We start from the raw sequence: 17,825 nt of genomic DNA, 5'->3' as shown, positions 1-17,825 counted from the left end.
GGGCGCGGGTTACTTTGCATTGGGAAGTGGGATAAGAGTATCTCCTTCATCCGTGGGGAAGAAACACCTCCGGACTCGACCCCAAAAGCAGCACCCCAAAACCTATATCCCATCCCTTCCTCCCCGAATTGGGTGCCAGCGGCTGGGCCCCAGATCCTCACCCACGCCCTAGCAAGGTCCCTGCCCCCAGACCATCACCCCAGCAGCCCCGCTACCAAACCCTGATTCGCCCTCCGCCCACTTCGCTCCTTCGCCCCCGCCAAGCTCTGCCTCCGGCGCCGCCCCACCGAATTCCCCAGCTGAGTCCAGTCACCTTCGAACCTGTAGTCCTCCTCGAGTATCCACTGACGATCCAGGCAAAGGCCAGGGCCAGCGACGCCTCCGCTTCCTCCTCAACCGAATATCTCACCGGGTGACTGTAGCGGCGGACACCCAAGCGGTGGCGGATACCAAACCCGCCCCAGCAAGCTGCAGGCCGGCTCCACAACTTCTCGCGAGAGCCTACTGCCTGGAGAGGCGCGGCTACTGTCTTCTCGCGAGAATGGTGGCTCCCCGCCCCAAGTGGGCGGGGCGCCGAATGTCTGATGGCTTGGGGGCGGATACCTGGAGAAGACCTTCCACGTCTGAGGTACCGGGCCTGAGAGGAAGCCCCCGCGTGACCGTTCTTCACAGACGTCAGCTTCGGGTCGACGGCGAGTGTCGACCCCCTTGACTGCCTAGCACTGTTAGAAAAAGGCGGATAGATTCTCCAAACCGGAGTTGGGTAACTACCCCTGGGACTTAGTTCAGGGAGAGCGTTTGCCTCAATAGAGCAAGCTAAGAAATCACTCCTACTTTGACCGACCCGGTTTCGTGAAAGGCAGTAGTAGTCATAAGAGAGTCTCTATTCCCTAGTGTGCACCACTGCTCGTTTTTGAACGTTAGTTTGGCGGGAACCAATGTGATGAGGAAATTCCTGCCGTTTTGCCGCTTATGGAATTTCAAGAGTAACCTGGGCGAGACATGCTCCCTGGCTGCGAAGCCTACCATGTGCTAGAATGCTAGACTATTCAAAGCGCAGAAAACTAAAAAAGCCTCCTCACTTGAAGCTCACAGCCTGGGGCGTGGCCAACACAAAAATAGATGATCCCTTTACTTCGTGCTAAAAACCTTGCTGCTCGCAGTGAATTTGAGAACAGAGAGGGATTAAAGCTATATGCCATGTTGAGGAAGCCTCCACTAGCAAGTTACATTTGAGCTGGATCTTGAAGAATGACAGAGTTCCCGCGTTTTGAGAAGAGAGGGAAGAGTGTGCAAGCAGAGTAAGCAACGAGGAAAAGGGCCTGGTTTGAGAAATTTGGTATGAAAACAGAATTTGCGTGGAGAACTTTGTCAAAAAGCCTTTTATCACTGATTAGTTATGAAAAGATAATTCCATGACTCCTACGTGTCATAACCAATGTGTTTTCTAAACCAATGTTTATGGTAAGTAGGTGAGCAGTTGAGCTGGACAGTTACAGGGTAGTGACCATCCTCTTCCTCCCGTAAGGACACTTAAATGTCAGAAATCTAGGGGAAATAGGCTATTTTCATCGTATACCATGTTATTATTATTGTTATATTATTAATATTCTAAATTGGAGATTGTCAATCTTTGAAGAATTTTGAGTAAGAGCAATCTAAACGGAATTTTGCAATACATAAAGGTAATCTCATGGATAAACTCCAAGAAAATCTCAGGCAAAAAAAGAAAAAAAAACAAAAAACACAACAAAAACTACACCAATATTAATTTATTATCAACGTTTTCTCCTGTACGCTATGCCTGAAGTGGGGTGATTCTGTAGTTTAAATTAGGGTTAGTGAGTCCTGTGAAACAGAAAACATTTCCCCATATCAAAATATAAGCCATCAAAAAAGAATAAAAGTAAAAGCCATCATTTTCTAAAGAAAGTCTCTGATATTTCACCAGAAGTCTTCCACCAATCTCATTATTTTCACATTATTATAGTTTTGTATACTGTAGTTTCATTTGGCTCACTCTACTCTCAGACATCAAAAAAGCCTGTCACTTAATAGGAAAACAAAACCCAAGTAGTTCTAATCCTGATGTGAGTCCATCAGGTGCTCTGCTTGGAATAATTTACAAGTTTTAGTCCAAGCTCTGGGAATTTTCTAAGAAATATTGAAAGACTCATCAGTGAAAGATTTCAGGGAAAATACAGATACTTTGTTGTTCCATGCTGGAATCTGTTCAAACCATCTTAACCTGCTTTGAGAAGTCTGGAACTTAGTTAATTCTGTTCATTTAAAATAAACAGAAATAACAAGAAAATCTAATAAAGTTCCCACTGTCCTTTGCTTTAAAAAACAAAAACAAAAAACAATTCAATATGAAATTGAGAGCACTGGTAGCTGCTATACATCTGATAGGTAATACCACTGGGTTGGACTAACTCAAATCTGCTCTGCATAATAATTTATAAATGCTAGTTTGCTGACTGAAGGGGCTAAGGTTCAGACCCTTAATGAAAGTCTTTCTTCCACAATATCAAGACATGTACCAAAGAGGTCAATACAGAAATGGAAGATTCATATAGAAACAATGAACAAACAAGATCCTTTAGTTGTCTATATTATTGTACCTCATAGCCTGCTAAGGCAAGATTGTTTCAAGGCATAGAATAAATAAAATAACTTCTGCTTGGAATACTTGATCAAATTAATAATAATCCAGATCCAGAATCCTATTTAACTTTAAACTCTGGGATTTAAAATTCTTTGTACTACAAAGTTTAAGCACTGCCATCTCATAGTTGGAACAGAAAAATCACAAATAACACAGAAAGAACTCTATACCTTTCCCCACCTCATTCACATATTTTATTCAGTAAACATATTTCTTGATCTAGACTCTAAGAATAGTAGGGGAGGTACATTATTAATATGCAGATTCTATTAATAAAAATTACATATAATAACAAATATGAAGGAAAACAAATGTTTTTGTTAATGTGATAGGAGTTAATGTGATAGGAAAAATTGCTTTTAATTGGAGAGATGAAGAAAGTGCAGCAGAACAGTGTTTGATCTGGGGCTTTAAAGAATAGGTAGGATTCACACCTGAAGAGAGTAGGAATAGAAAGACCAACAAAGGCATATAAATGGCTAAGCAATGAAAAGAAATGAATAGGAAGTAATGAGAGAAAAATAGGTTGGAATTGGGATATAAGGTGGTCCTGAAATGTTAGATTAAAGCAGCAGTCTGCAGGGGTTTTTTGTAATTTGTTAGCTTTCAATAGGTCAATTCTTAGATCTTTTATAATTATTAATAGCTTGCCATAGGGTAAATTCTCAAACCTTTAATTGGCTTTTTTTTTCTTTTTTTTTTTTTTTGGTGTGGAAAATGACAAAACTAATCCTAAAATTTATATGGAAATGCAAAGAACCTAGCATAGCCAAAATAATTTTAAAAGGGAAGAGCAAAAAGAACAAAGTTGGAAGACTTATACCTCATGATTTTAAATTTTACTACAAAGCTACAGTAATCAAGACAGTGTGGTACTAGCATAATACTAGACATTTAAATCAATAGAATAGAACTGAGAGTCCAGAAGTAAACCCTCATCTTTAAGGTCAATTGGTTTTTTATCAAGGGTATGAAGGCAATTCAACGGGGAAAGAACAATTTTTTCAACAAACAGTACCAGGCCAACTGGATAACTACATACAAAAGAATGAATTTGGAACCCTACCTTATATCACACAGAAAAATAAAGTCAAAATGGTTCAAAGACCTAAATGCAACAATTAACACTATAAAACTCTAAGGAGAAAATAGAAGTACTTTCAGTTTAAGCTCCAACAAGCAAAGAGCTTGGAAGTCATCCCTGCCATCCTTACCAAAAGAAGAAAGCTGAACAAACTGAAAATCAATGACTTTTCTCAGTTCCATGAGAGAATTGAGGTCACGGCACAAACAACGACCCAAAAACTGGAGAGACAGGTAAATACAAAGAATCACAGCCCATATCAGCTTACCAGGAACAGAAGACACTGGAGCCCAGTACCTGAGTACCTGGTAAGAACACTTAAATGGTAATTCATGAATTGCTTGAGTCTAAGTGTGGACTAGTTGGAGAGTTAAAAACTTTAGGGTCTCAGTCTTAGAGGAGTCCCTACACTTTCATGGTGTTTACCTCCAGGACCTCCATCATATTCTCACAGTGAAGATCAGAGAAGAATTCCCTCCAGCTTTGGACAGGATCAGGGGAAAAGGTAGTCATTATGAATATGCAAGAGTGTTCTCCATAACAAGACCCATCTTAAGGAAAACTACTTTACCAAAGCCATATCTGACAAGGGGGAAGGACATTTAAAGTTGTTTCAAGTAAGGAGAGAGAGAGGGAAAAAAAAAAACAGGCTTAGAAGCACTTATGAAAGTCACATCTCAGAAACTCAGGCCCACAAAAATAACTTAGATTTAATCATAGGCGTATGGAACACTTCCCCTCCCCAATATCTTCCCACCATATCAACAGGGCTCCAGTTTTAATAACAGTGGATTGCAACTTAGAGAGTGTCAAGACAAAATTCTACTTATGAAGGGTTTGTTAGGGAAATCAAAAGTCAACAAGAGAAGGGACAAAAGACAAACATGGAAACTGAAGGAAACTTAAGCCTTTGGTGCCTACAGTTAGAGCAAACATTAAATGCAGCCCAGATCCTAGCCAGATTAATACAAAACCTCACACTAAAAACCTTATCTTAGTTCTTTTACTAGATACATCATGTCTGGCATTCAACAAAAATTACAAGGCATGCTAAAAGTCAAGAGAAAACAATCTTAGAGAAAATAAACATCAGAATCAGACTCAGTCAATTCTTAGGATCCCATCTTTATATTTTAATCCCTCTGTTCTAGTTTATTTTTAAAAATACTTCTGAAAATTGAAAACAGAACTGCGAAATTGACCAATTCTAAATTTGGTAGGTAACAAAAATTTTATAAGCACACGAAATTTAAAACCCTAATTTATAAGAGAGAACTTTATAAATTAGATTCTAATTTATAAGATCCTAATTTTGAGAGAAATTTGTAACACCCTAATAACTGGAGAGAGGAATGATATTATGGACTGGAAGTGTCAATATTATAAAGTTACCAATTACCTAAAACTGTAGTATCAATGCAAAAACTAAGTTTTGAGTGTATGTACAGGCGTGTGTATGTGTTAGAAGGGAAACATTTAGTAAACTGATTCTAAAACATATTTCAAAATACAAAGGGTGGAGAATAACCTAAATACTTATGAAGAGAGTAATGTATAATGAATTGTTCCACCAGATAACTGTAGATTTAAGACATTATGGTATTAGCACAACAGTAAACAAAAAGCCAATGGAATAACATGGACAGCTCAGAAATATTCTCAAGCATTTGTGGACTCTTTTGTTAATTGTGGTAACATAATTTCCACCATTTCAAGTACACAATTGAATGGTAGTAATGACATTCCCAATGTTGTGCTATCATCACAACAATCCATTACCAAAATTTTACCATCACCCCAAACAAAAAATCTGCACCTATTAAGCATTAATTCCTGATTCTCCACTTAACCATCCCTGATAATCTGTAATCTATTTTCTGTCTCTATGAATTTATGTATTTTAGTCATTTAATATAAGTGAAACTATATAATATCTGTCCTTTTGTGTCTGACTTATTTCACTCAACATCTTCAAGTTTCATCCATGTTCTAGCAGGTATCAGAACTTCATTCCTTTTTACAGCTGAATATTTTTCCATTGTATGTTTATACCAAATTTTGTTTATCCGTTCAGTTATTGATGGGTATTTGGGTAGCTTCCACCTTTTGGCTAATGTGGAAAATGCTGCTATGAACGTGAATGTACAAATATCTGTTTGAGTCCCTGCTTTCAATTCTTTGGGGCATATACCTGGAATTGAGATTGCCAAGTCATGTGGTAATTCTATGTTTAATATTTTGAGAAAATTCTGTTGTTGAGCACTTACCTAAATAGTTAAGGGCTCTGTATTTTATACTCTTGTAGTATCTTGTACGTTTCTTTCATAACATTTTTTTCAAAGTTCATAAGGAATTAAGTCCATCTTTCCCACTAAATTGTAGGCTCCGTGAAGATAGGAAATTTGTCTCTTTTGCTCACCACTGTATGTACAGCTCCCTAATAAAGTACATGACAAATAAGGGGTAATAAATAAATCTTGGTTGAATGAATGAATGAGTGAATGAATGAATGAATGAATTTATCTTCTAATAAATATGAAATTTCTAACCCTTGCAATTTTGAGTCCAGACTAGAAAATATGATCAATGAGTTTATGTATGAGCCAAGGCTTTTGCATTCAAGTTTCAGGCCATTTCGTCTTTAAAAAAAAAACAAAAACAGAAGTTGCTGAGCATTTCATCATTTCTTTATCTGAAAAGAAGAGGACATAGTATCTATTTATAGAGAACTTGGGGACCTGGTATTTTTGTGATCTCAAAAGGATTATGTTCAATAGATCAAAATGATGTAAAGAATGATTATAAAACATTTTGTATTGTTTTAATATAGTAATGGTCTATTTAAACATATTGGTGTCAGTCATAACCAAAAAGTCATACTTGTAAAAAGTGAAAAATAATTTCATTTATTTAGAATCATGATAATTAAATTTTTATTTTTCATAGTAAGATGGAAGAGAAGTTAAAAAGTACAATTTTATTCTTTTATAAGTTAAACAATAACATTTTTAAAAGAATAAACTAGCAATAGAATAAAACAGCTTTTTAAATTAATGAAGGAATCAAAACAGTCTATTAAAATTTCATCTATCATGGCTAACAATGTAAAATTTGACAATATTAGAAATATTGATGCTTAATTTTATTAAAGCTTAAAAAAATTAGCAGTATGTAATAATGTTGCCCTACTCTATCTAGAGCTGTGCTCTGATCATAGCTGATTTTATTGGGATTTAGCTTTGATTAATACATCCACGTCAGCTTTGTCTGCTTCACCAAGACTTTTTGGATGGCTGTCAACCAGGACATTTTCTTCCTTTGTTCGGGGCCTCTGGGACCCACCAACTCTGGGAAATATAGGGGCTCCAAGGGCAACAAAATTGTGCACATCCTGTAGCTTCTTACGCAGCCATTCCACCCTTTCCATTGAGCTCAGATGTTTTCCCAGGTTATGCATAAGCTGTATTTCACTCACAGATCTCTTCCTGGGAGTAACAGAAAAAAAGAGAGGGGCACTCCATTAGCTTCCACTTCCACATCGTAAAGGCAACTTAAAAATCCGTTTCCCATCCCTCACCATGCAAAATAGGCTATAGTACTTACTTAACAGTTTTCCCCTCTGATTTTGTAAGAAAACAAATTGCAAACAAGACAATCATTACTTTAACCATGTCTTTTGTGGACATCATCTTCACTAAAAGCAAAGGCAAAAAGAAGGGATTTTAAAATATTTTCAATACTCCAAACTATATAATTAACATTATAGTAGTTTACAATTATAACTATGCAACTATGCACAGAGCATGAGAGATTTTTACTGAATTAATGAGCACACTTCTACAATAAAAAGAATGTGTCAAAGCATTGAAAAGTACACATTAGTGTATCCTTATACACTGATGTAAAGTGTGTAAGTTAGAGCTTTGGCTCTAAATAAAATGCTTGTATGCATCTAATTCAACTTATTTTACATAATGTTTTAATATGATTTTTAGCTTTTTCCTCTTTTGCTCAAAAATTTCCTATCAGTGTAGAATATTATTGTCGTCATCTGCATTACAACAATTGCAAAGCCTGTTATTAAAGAAGTGCTTTTTCTTATGTGGTGTTCCCCCTTTTAATATATACATCGAGTAGCTGTGTACTCATATTTTAAAGGAAAACTTCATCATTAAGAAGTAATATGAGAAACATTATAATCTGCTACATAACTTTTCACTCTGTAATGTAAAGCTATTGATGGAGTGACAAATGAATGTATTTGGTTTTGATTTCTGTCCTCCAGCCCTGTAGCTGGAGGACAGGGAGCAGTGCTGTCTAATCCTAGCTTTGTAACATTCACCTAGTCATCTTAGACAATTCTACTTTGCTTCCTTATTCTTAATAGGGAGGGATGGGCTTCTTAAAAGAATATCGTGAAAAATTGTTGAAAAGCAATTGTAAAACATCCATAAAATTCATGTACAAGTTTTCACATTTGAAAATTAGAAAAGACTTTCTTTTAGGTTAAAAGATTCACATAAATATTCAGCAGTCAGCTTCTATTAGTAATAAAATAAACAATCTAGATTCTGATACTCTGTAGGGGGAAATGGAATTTTAACTGTACTTTATAAATTTATATTGGTTATTTATATCAGAATTTTTTGGTCATTAAGGCTATTTTATTTCAAAATTTCAATAACAATTCCATTAAAACATATCAGATTTTGATTATTTTGCCAATAATTTCAGATGATTTTAAGTAAAGCAAGTCATCTTAAAAGAGTTAAAACACAAAAATAAATTATTTAAAAGCATTTTAGTAGTACAAGTTTGTTTTGTGACATTTTATATTAAACGTTATTCATCCCCCCTTAACATTTTACCTTGAGTAGCATATTTGTAGAAAACAGTACTCATTAAATAATTGCTTAATTACCAAACATCTCATATTAATTTTAACAGAAAATAAAGATAACTCACTATGGAATGTCTTCTGACAGGATCCTCTTTCAGGTATATTAGCAGCTGATGCTTTCTTAGTGTTGACTGAACTTTAGAAAGCTGATGTATTGGACTGTAGACCCTTAAATGTGGCTTTTATATATAGGTCTTCACTGACCAAGAGAAGCTTTTTTTGTTACAGATGATGTCACTCCCATTTTTCTGGTTCACAGCTATAGGATCAGAGCAGCACACGCCTACCATTGGGCGGTGCCCACTCCTCTTAAGTTTTAGATAATTGGATATTAAAAGAAAAATAATGTGGAGCTGGGAAAAGGGCTTGTGTAGATTCTAATAAGTATTAAGTTATACCACCTAGAAAAATTCTGATTGGATTGATGAATCTGGATTTAAATGACAAAAAAGATTGATTACAAAGATTCATGATAAAGGCATCATTTTACTTGAAAGTAAAATCTAAAGATAAGATGTACTTATTCTAACTGTACTATTGGTATACTTATTATTAGGAATATGATGAATTGTAGTATGTTATATACACTTTATAAGCAATTTCCAACCAATACCTAGCATTCTTGGTCATCTTTCAAAAAAAATGTAGATATAGTACTTCTCTTAAAGGAAGTGTTAAAAATTAAGAAAATGCTCAGTACATAATCATTTTTAAACACTTCAAAATGAAAATGCTTTTAAAATACTTTTAATTTACACTTTGTTTATGCATTTTAATTGCCTAACAATATTTGATAAGCACTAACTATAAGCCAGACTTTACATATATTATCCCACTAAATTCTCACAGCATTCTTTAAAGTAGGCACCATTGTACCTCCCCTCTTTTTTTTCAAAGATTTATTTTATTTATTTCTCCCCACCCCCTTTTTTTTTTACTTGCTGAATCTGTTCATCTTCCTTGTTTCTTTGGGGGCAACCATGAGCCAAACCTGGGACTTCCGATGTGGGAGGGAGGTGTCTAATCGCTCGAGCCACCTCCACTCCCTGCTTTGTTGTGTCTCTCTTTTTTCCCTCCCCATGTCTCCTATTGTGTCATCATTTGTTGTGTCAGTTTACTGTCTTCTTTAGGAGGCACCAGGAGCCTCTGCTCCCTGCTTTGTTGTGTTTCCCATTATGTTCTTTTCTTGTTGTGTCTCTTGTTGTATCAGCTTGCCACACCTGCCTGTCATGCCAGCCCACTGTCTTCTTTAGAAGGCACCGGGATCTGAACCAGTGACCTCCCATGCGGTAGGGGGGATCCAGTCACCTGAGCCTCATCCGCTTTCCCTGTACCCCATTTTTATATGCGGAAACAGGTTTAGAAAGTGAAGAGGTCAAAACTCAACATAGGTTCTTATGACTCCAGAGCCATTTTGATTCTTACTTTCTACTCTAGTTTCCCCCTTGAAATGTAGCCCTTCTTCACAACTCAGTCTTCTTGACTTTAATTTGATTGGCCGTTTGCAATCCCTTTGCCCAGGGGTTGAGCTTGGTCACCACCTACCAGATCAAAACACCTTAAATGGGGGGATACGGCTGTGGCTCAATTGGTTGGGCTCCGTCTACCATATGGGAGGCCCTGGGTTCATGTCCCGGGGCCTCCTTGTGAAGACAGGCTTACCTGCTCGCTCCAGAGAGCCACCTGGCCCGCAAGCGCCATGCAGTACCACCCGGCCCGCAAGCACCACTGAGAGCTGACTCAGCAAGGTGATGCAACAAAAAGGCAGACAGCAAAAAACTCAGAAGAGTGCAGTGATGGACGTAGAGAGCCAACAGCAAGCAAGCCGCAAGGGCGGGGCGGGGGGGCGGGAATAAAATAAATACAGACAGAAGAACGCACAGCAAATGGACACAGAGAGCAGACAGCATGCCAAAAGCTACAAGGCAGGGAGGAATTAAAAAAAAAAAACAAAAAAAAACCTCCTTGAATGCCCTCAGTGCATCTGGGGCTCATTTGGGCAGCTTGCCTCCCAACTAAAGTGTCATTCCTGGAACTGGAACAGTTCTCTTAATTCTGGTCTTACCCAGGCCTCATGTCATCCCCTTTCCTACTAACTATTAGGACTGTGATCTGTAACTGAAGGGTAAAGGAGGCTGATTTGGACATAACTCAGACATCATAACTATCAAAATATAGAATCAAGTACCTTCTTATGTAATGAGCTCCCATCACTGGAAGGGTTCCACTGGAAGTAGAATGATGATAAGTACTTGTCAGGGATTTTGTAGAGATTCATATATAGTAGGATGTTGAACTAGATCAAGACCACTTTTGATTGTAAAAATCTATGGTATTGTTATTCCTCAAGACTTATTCTGATGCAAAGTGTACAAATGATGTGTGGCATTTCTCAGTTATGCTGAATTTGAGAGAAAGGAGAATTGGAAATGCAAATGGTGTTAGTTATTTATATTTTTTAAATATTTATTTATTTATTTAATTTCCCCGGTTGTCTGTTCTCTGTGTCTATTTGCTGTGTCTTGTTTCTTTGTCCGCTTCTGTAGTCGTCAGCAGCACGGGAAGTGTGTGCGGCGCCATTCCTGGGCAGGCTGCACTTTCTTTTCGCGCTGGGCGGCTCTCCTTACAGGGCGCACTCCTTGCGTGTGGGGCTCCCCTACGCGGGGGACACCCCTGCGTGGCACGGCACTTCTTGCGCGCATCAGCACTGCGCATGGCCAGCTCCACACGGGTCAAGGAGGCCCGGGGTTTGAACCGCGGACCTCCCATATGGTAGACGGATGCCCTAACCACTGGGCCAAGTCCGTTTCCCACAAATGGTTTTATAAACACAATTTCATTGTTGTAATAAAACCATACTTAACATTCTCATTTTGATATTTTTTCCCACTTCCTTATGTTGGTTTGACATAAACTGATAGCCTTCCAGGGGTGATACAATTAGAGCTTTGCTGTCATCCTTCTATTACAATTTTTTATAGAACAAGTTGTTATATTGGAAGCAACTATATTATAAAACAAATTTTACAGAAAAATGAAGCGAATTCTCTTAGACAAAGATGATTCATTCAAAAACATTCAATATCTACTATATGCTAGGGGTTATGTTAATCACTATTTGCTTGAGATATAATCCCTGCCCTCAAATTTAACAGATAATTGTAATATAATAGGATCAGTGTTATAATAGAGATTGCACAAAGTCCTATGAAAGCACAGAGGAGGAAGTGACTAATTTTCCCTGGATGAATTGAAAGCTGTTTTACTGAGAAGCTGAAGTGTCTTCAGGATGGACATGAGTTTTCCATCAGAAAAGGTGAGAAAGGACAGAGTCAACAGCATATGCAAAGGCATGGAGGCACTGAAGACTGAATGTTGAGTTTATGCTAGTAGAAGGATAGGGGGAATGAGAGAAGATCCTAAAGAAGTAATTAGGGTATGAATTGTGGAAAGCCTTTATGTATGCCAAGGAGTATTACCGTGTAGCCCTTTCTAAACTTGGGAGTATATTAGTGTCCTTCAGAGTCTTCAAAGGACTGCTTGACCTTCCCATGAAGGAGTGGCATAACTACCAAGATTTGACACATTTATCTGAACCATCAGGCTCTGGAATTGTGGGGAGTAGATAGAAGGAAAGCATTTAGGATTAAGAAGACTAGGGGCTATGTGGGCACAGGAGGCTGATAACACAATAACAGGGAAAAGAGCTGAGCTCAGCTTTTTGCTTTGAAAAGCTCAGCCTTTCTGAGCATTCTAAAGTTCTCTGAAGCCAGGACCAGACAACCTAATGTTTTCCTCACATTTGGGAAGGGTAAAGGGACATATATTGTGCCTTACTGTCTTTGGGGGGTTTAATTTGAGACTGGTAATTTTTCCTTCTGTTTGCTCATTGAGAATTAGTATGACTTTGGATATTTTGCATTAAATAGAGGCTTCCAGGGTTGGGAAATCCTGCTCCAGCTCTCCTAATTCAAAGTTTTTTGGACAGATTGGATGGTATTTATCTTAACAGTTGACTTACTTTTTTGCTTTAAGCACCTCCATGGAATATTGAGCTACTGAGTTCCTTTATGATCTGTCAGAAAGAAACTTTTCCCCATTCATCTCACCAGGCTCAACTTGCTTCTACTTAGAGACAAAATACAAAAATGCTAAAAAGAACTTAACACATAATAACTGACGAATTTTCAAAGTTTTTGTTTTTGGTAATAATCAGTTCCTTATTTTTCTTTCTCCATAACCTTTTATTGAAGGCTACTGTGGATATGGGTCTCTAATAGCCAGACTTTAATAATCCATTTCTTTTCATTCATGAACTGTTATAAACCTTGGGATCCATTACAGATGAGTAGTAGTCCTTTAAATGAAGCCACCTCACAAATAAAATATGTGTTGTTTTTTATCCATTATATCAATGAATGTTAATCCATGAAAGTGTTTTCAACCTTCTGCATGTTTATGTGGATTTGAGGAGTGTTAAGATGGCATGCACTGTTTTTACAGTCAAAAAGAGGCACCTCTAGAGGTAGACTGAGGGTAAATGGTGAGATTTCAGATGACTTAGATGAGACATTCTTTCTACAAACAGCAAGGAATCTTTGTCTAGTTGTGCAGATGCCTCTACAATGTTCTGTGACACACATAAAGAATGGAACATGGGAAAGTGGATGTGGCTAAAGTGATAAGGCCTCCACCTACCATATGGGAGGACCTGGGTTCAATCTCTGGGGCCTCCTGTTGAAAAAGAAGAGAAAGTGTGCCTGCACGGTGAACCAGTGCTCTCACGGTGAGCCTAGTGCCCATGTGGGTGTCCACACGGTGAGCCAAGTGCCCATGTGGTGAACTGAGTGCCCATGTGAGTGCCTGCTTGGAGAGCCGAGCGCCCACATGAGTGCCTGCGTGGTGAGCCAGTGCCTGTGCAATGAGCCAGTGGCCTTGCGGTGAGCCATTGCCCAACCAAGTGAGTCAAGCAGCAAGATGGTGACACAACAAAAAAGTCATGAAGGGGAGAGTCAAGGTGAAGCGTAATAGAGATCAGGAACTAGGTGGCACAATTGACAGGAAAATTCTCTCCACATCAGAGGTCCCCAGGATCAAATACCAGTGAATACTAGAGAAAGACAAAAAGAGAAATAGATACAGAAGATCACAGAGCCAATGGACAGACAGCAAAAAGCAGCAGGGCAGGGGAGGGGGAGGTGGAAAAAAAAATGGAACATGTCCTTGAGTGTCCTCATTCAAAGCTCCATGAGATACAATCTACCCCTATCCTCTGCTTTCTTAAAGATGTGGAGGGAAAGAAATAGGCTCAATTGAGTTTCATCTCCTTTTGAATCATAAGGAAGATGGACAGACATAGTAATTTAATAGAGCAGGAATCTTCCCATTATTGGTGACCCTTTTCAGTGAGTTGACCAGACCACTTGCAGTTAGCACTCCTGATTGTAAATATTCTTTTTTTTTCCTTTTAAATGTTAGGTTGATTTATAAGAGCTGCTCTGGCAGTTACACAGTTTGTTTACAGTGAGGTATTGTCTATGAACTTACTGCACATGACAATTAGAAGTTGTCTTGGCAAGAGAAAACCACAGCCCACTTGCTGTAGCCAACACAAAAATAACCTGAGAACCATAGGGAAAGATTTAAGGATTAAGGTAGGGTTTGTTTTTTATTATAATTTTAAAAAAGTTAACTCTTCAGAAATCTTAAAGGAAAGAAATATCTTGCAGTCATAGAAAAAGACACAAGAATACAAAATTGTAATTGTATGACTCCAGGCCTTCCCCATCTCCTCAAAGGGCATAGTTGGGAAGAAGACAGTTGAAGCCAACAAGTAATTCTGTAAAATAGAAAGACTTAGAAACCCTAAAAATATGATTAAAACCTAAACTTGCTTTGCTTTAAAAATAAATAAAAATATTTATTTATTTAAATATATATATTTTTAAAAAGACATATATATATAAGATATATATGTATATGTATGTGTGTGTGTGTGTGTGTGTGTATATATATATATATATATTTAAAGACCTGCTTTAGTGACATACTACTCCCCACAGAAAATAACCCCAGTTCCCCTTATCAGGAGCATGCTTAAGTTGACCAGTCAACTCATATTGCTAAACCCCTGTGTGTGTACAAGCATATTGTATCTTTTAAACCAGAACTAACAGGCTCAGGTGACTGTCACTACCAGTGAACTGTTTCTGCTCATTAATGGACCAATTTCCACTCCAGAAGCGTGGGCAGGGCACAGCCAAACTCTTTAAGTAATAGGGAGGGAATAATGGCCCTAAATAGCTAACTTTTCAAGCAATGCCTTTCCCACACCCATTCAAAAGGTTATACTCATTTCTAATCAGACTACTTGCATCAAATTTGCCTTCTGGTGCTTAGAATGGTTTTCTCTTTTAGAAAAATACACATATCCATGAATTCATATATATATAATTTTATTGTTTTTAAATTTAAATATTAAAATACTACTCTGCTTTGTGTTATAAATGGAAGATTAAGTGATAGGATTTTTTTCTTCATCTTAAGGTAGGGATATCCATCAGTTAATCCTCTGAGCTTTGTCTTCAGGCTAGGCATTTAGCCCCAAGCCAGGAAAGTATAATACCCAAGAGACCAGGAGCACTTTTCTCCTATCTCCCTAACCTTCCTCTACTAATTCCCTCTTCTAAAGGAAAGTTGGTTATAATCTTTTTAAAAATAGAACTTCCTACCAAAAGGAGAGAGGTGTTCTAAGCTAACTATTAAGTAAGTCACCCCCTCACCTTCAGCTACCTCAGAGAAAAAATCCTGCTCTCACTTCACAAATACATGCTCTCTGTCAAGATAGCTATGCCTGCTAGACAAACACACCTGATAAAAGGGAAGCAGTGGTTATGTCTCCCAACCCCCCTCTTTACTAATGCACTATTTCCTCAGTCTTCAAACACTTCAGTGATAGGGAAAAAAAGGGTGGGGTAGGGTGGGTGTGCAAAGATTAAGAACTTGACCCCTCTACCCTGGCCCAAAAAAACAAGAGTAACTGTGTACATGAGGAATAAAAAAGATCTTTTTTATTCTGTCCTTTGAGTTACAGCTAATGTGACAATTGTAAGAAAGGAAAAGTGGGAGTGTAATGAAGAACTGGGAGGGGTTTGGTGGCTGGAGGATTAGTCCACTCAGTTTTTGTACAAGAAGGGCTCATCAATGGTTTGTTGAGAAGGCACATACATATGTCACAGCAAAGGGGTCACAATTGGCAGAGGGGTGGCAGTCCTCAAAGTAACCCTTTTTCTCCTGGCCAACAGTTCAAGGAATGCATATGCTGGTGCCACAGTTGGCCACCAAGAGAAAAATCATTGGTGCTAAAGGTTTCATGGAATCCATTTAGGCACTGGGTGTTATCCAGGCCCCCTTGGCATCATAGGGGTTAAAATCGTACTGGTGGCACTTGCTTAGTTTCTCAATGGACTCCTCAGTGTACTTCAGATCATTTTTTTTTAATCACATGGCCTTGGTGCTGATGTTGGTATGGCAGCCTGCACCATTCCAGTTCCCAGGAATGGGCTTAGAATCAAAGGTCACTATCACACCAAAGTCTTCACATACATGATGCAAGATGGAACAGGTCACCCACAGATGATCTTCCATTTTGATTCTTTCACAGGGTCCTATCTGGAATTCCTTCTGGGCAGGCATGACCTCAGCATTTATTCCTGCAATCTTGACATCCACAATGTCTCTGCCATAAGATTTGTCTGCTCCCACACCACAGTAGTATCAGCCTTGGGGTCCCAGCCAGCCATTGGAAGGCCAGCCAAAGGGATATCCATCTGTTCCCATCAGGGTATATTCCTGCACTGTTCCATAATAGGGGTGCTGGTTACTCACTTTGTCCATTATCCATTTACAGGTATGTCTTAAATTGGTCTCTGCAGGCTTAAATTATTCTTAAAGACTTCATGAAACACCAGCTTATTGGGGTCCTTGCAGAAAGGGTCCCAAAACGTGGTGACAGGGTTGAGATACGTATCACTGTTGGAACCTTCAGACTTGAAAGTACTAGAGCCAAGGAAGCAGCTGTGGCTCAATCAGATGAGCTCCCATCTACCATATGGGAGGCCCTCGGTTTGTGATCCGAGGCCTCCTTGTAAAGACAGTCTCGCTTGCTGCGGAGTGCCACCTGGCCTGCAGATTCTGTGGAGAGCTGACTCAGCAAAAAGGTGATGCAACAAAAGAAGAGACAAACAAGAACACAGAAGAGCCGGTAGTGAATGAACACAGAGAGCGGACAGCCAGCAAGCTGCAAGGGGGGGGAGGGGAAAATAAATAAATAAATACAGACACAGAAGAACGTATGGCAAAATGGACACAGCAGACAGCACACAAAAAAAAGAAGTTGTGGGGAGGGATAAAAAAAAAGTACTAGAGCCATCAAAATTCCACTCAGGCACCTCTTCTATACACTTGGGCTCACTACCCAGGGCGCAGGTCTTGTGGCGCAGTCCTTCTCCAATGTCATTGATCCAGATATACATGGCTTGGACTTTCTCACTCTGAAGAAGAGCCACGTAAACTTGCTTGATGCCTTTGTTCAAGTGGGAAATTTCTGAGCTGGCCATGATAGAAGGTATTCTGGGTGATGAGAGGGACAGAGGGTGGGCAGCCCGTAGGAGTGAAGAGAGGAAGCCAGGTTTGTTGGACAAATGCTCAACTCTTCCCTCATTCTTGAATTTGTAAATATTCTCTTTAATTGCTCCATAAATGTACTTATACTTTTTAAAACAAGTGTTACAATTTGGGGTTCAGATAATATATTCTCTTCAGTTAAAGTGGCCCTTCCCCTGGGTTATACAGATAATCTTCTGCTCTACCCTCCCTTTACTTTGATAGAATATCACGATCAACTTGAAAAACAACAAAAAGAATAAAATGTCTTTCACATCCCTTCCCAATGTTCAACTGGACCTAGTAGGTTGTGTACTCTGATTATTCCCTCTGTGTTTTAGAAATAGTGTGGAAAAAATAGCAAGACAATGGGCATTGATTTCTCATTAGTGAAACTCTAAATCAGATAATCTGTTATCAGACCCACAATTTAGGAATGCCGACACTGCAATCTAAATTAAGGTTTCAATTCAATAGAGTAGAGATTTGTTGAGCAACTATAATTGGCC

General features: G+C 38.6%; 1 protein-coding gene and 1 pseudogene across 6 annotated transcripts in view; both read right to left on the bottom strand.

Annotated features, from left to right (window-relative positions):
• The window catches only part of BTBD10 (BTB domain containing 10), a 116,563-nt gene extending 116,053 nt beyond the window's left edge, over window positions 1-510 (bottom strand). For 2 of the 6 annotated variants that reach the window (XM_058305711.1, XM_004472545.5), the window contains exon 1: window positions 314-509. The gene's annotated coding sequence lies outside the window, so the exon portion shown is untranslated. Of the gene's footprint in view, window positions 1-313 lie in introns of all 6 variants that reach the window. The other 4 variants (XM_023582809.3, XM_023582812.3, XM_004472541.5 and 1 more) reach the window with 3 other exon arrangements.
• Window positions 212-17,270, bottom strand: LOC101424578 (glutamine synthetase-like; annotated as a pseudogene).
• Window positions 17,271-17,825: the final 555 nt, after the last annotated feature.

Source organism: Dasypus novemcinctus, chromosome 10 (assembly GCF_030445035.2).
Source record: "Dasypus novemcinctus isolate mDasNov1 chromosome 10, mDasNov1.1.hap2, whole genome shotgun sequence".
NCBI classification, from domain to species: Eukaryota; Metazoa; Chordata; class Mammalia; order Cingulata; family Dasypodidae; genus Dasypus; species Dasypus novemcinctus.
Note: the sequence above shows the minus strand (reverse complement) of the source record. Positions and strands in the feature narration are given on the sequence as shown.